This window comes from Colobus angolensis, unplaced genomic scaffold (assembly GCF_000951035.1).
Source record: "Colobus angolensis palliatus isolate OR3802 unplaced genomic scaffold, Cang.pa_1.0 Scaffold64, whole genome shotgun sequence".
NCBI lineage: Eukaryota > Metazoa > Chordata > Mammalia > Primates > Cercopithecidae > Colobus > Colobus angolensis.
Genome location: NW_012120043.1, coordinates 630,935 through 632,598, shown reverse-complemented (window position 1 = coordinate 632,598; position 1,664 = coordinate 630,935).

The window sequence follows — 1,664 nt, the reverse complement described above, 5'->3', positions numbered from 1 at the left end:
AGAGCAAGACTCTGTCTCAAAAAAAAAAAAAAAAAGAAAAAGGACCGCAAGGAGCTTCGTTTCTTCTCTGTGTGTGTCCTGGAGCAGGTTGTCCCCTCTCTGTGGTTAATGCCTCCTTCTCGTGGCCACTTGTCCGTCTGAGCTGGACTGTGAGTCCCACCTCTTCCCCGCCTCGGACCGCCCCTCTGGCCACCCCCCCAGTTCATTCCTCATGCTTCCACCAGGGGACTCCTCCCCTGCCTACCCCTCCTAGGAGAAATAGCGCTCCAACCCTATCACCCCTCCCCTGCCTGCCCTCCTCCCCATTCCCTGGCCTCTCACCCTCAGGCCTCTGCCCAGACCGTGCCCCTGCCTGGTGGCCCTTAGGGTGTTTCTGTTCACACCTTGGTATGCAGCTCTGGCACTGCCACCTCCTCCAGGAAGCACCCCAGGGTGTTTCCCCCTCCCCATCCCACTCCTCAAGGAGCCCTTGAGCCGGTAGGGACACAGCTGGAGCCCTGGGGGCCCACATGGGCTTCTCACCAGTTCTAGGAAATGTCTGGGGTGACTCCATTTCCCAGATGAGGAAACTGGGGCACGGAGATGAATAACAACCTGCCCAGGGCCACTCTGATGGGGCTGGGTTAGAACCCACAGCCACGAGCATCCAGGAGAGAAACCCCCCACCACCTGGGCCCCCATCCCCGCTCTGACTCCCCCCATCCTGAGTTTGGGACTCAGGGACTTGAACCCTGGGGACCTCTGAGCAGTTCTCCCTCCCCTCCCTATGTGGGAAGGACAGACAGGAGCCGGGGGGAGTTTCAACGTTTATTGAGGTCACGGTGGGGAGAGGTGCAGGGCTGGCCTGTCTCCCGGAGCCCCGTGGGAGGGAGTGTGAGGGGACGGGTGGGGCCGTCCCGGCTCCGGGTGGAGGAGGCAGTGTTCGGAGACGAGCTGCTTCTGTCCAAAGATCCCCCTCGAGGGTTTGGAGCCGGGCTCAGGTCCCGGCCAGTGCTGTGGGGGCGGCTCAGGGGCGGCCCTCGGCCCCCACGCGGCGCAGTATGGAGTGGATCCAGTCCACGTAGAGGGCCACCCGTGCGAAGAAGTCGGGGAACTGGCCGGTGGCGCATTCCCGGATCACAAAGGAGTCTACCCCCTGGATGACGCCATCACAGATCAGGGGGCCACCTGAGTCTCCCTGGGGAACGGGGAATGGTCAGTCACCTAGGCTGGCCCCAGGCAGCCGGGAAGGGGGCTGGGGTGACCACAAGCTGTTTCAGAATAAAACGCTTCCAATCTGGAACTTTCCCTCCCTCCCTCCCTCCTTCCCTTCCTTCCTTCCTTCCTTTCTCCTGTTTTGTTGTGTTTTGTTTTGTTTTGTTTAAGACAGAGTCTAGCTCTGTCGTCCAGGCTGGAGTGCCGTGGCGTGATCTTGGCTCACTGGAAACTCTGCCTCCCGGGTTCAAGTGATTCTCCTGCCTCAGCCTCCCGCGTAATTTTCTTTCTTTCTCTCAAGACAGGGTCCCACTCTGTCGCCCAGGCTGGGGCACGGTGGCACAATCATAGTTCACTGCAACCTCGAACTCCCTGGCTCAAGCGATCCTCCTGCCTTAGCCTCCTGAGTAGCTGGGCCTAAAGGCTCACACCACCACACCCGGCTAATATTTAAATTATCTGTAGAGATG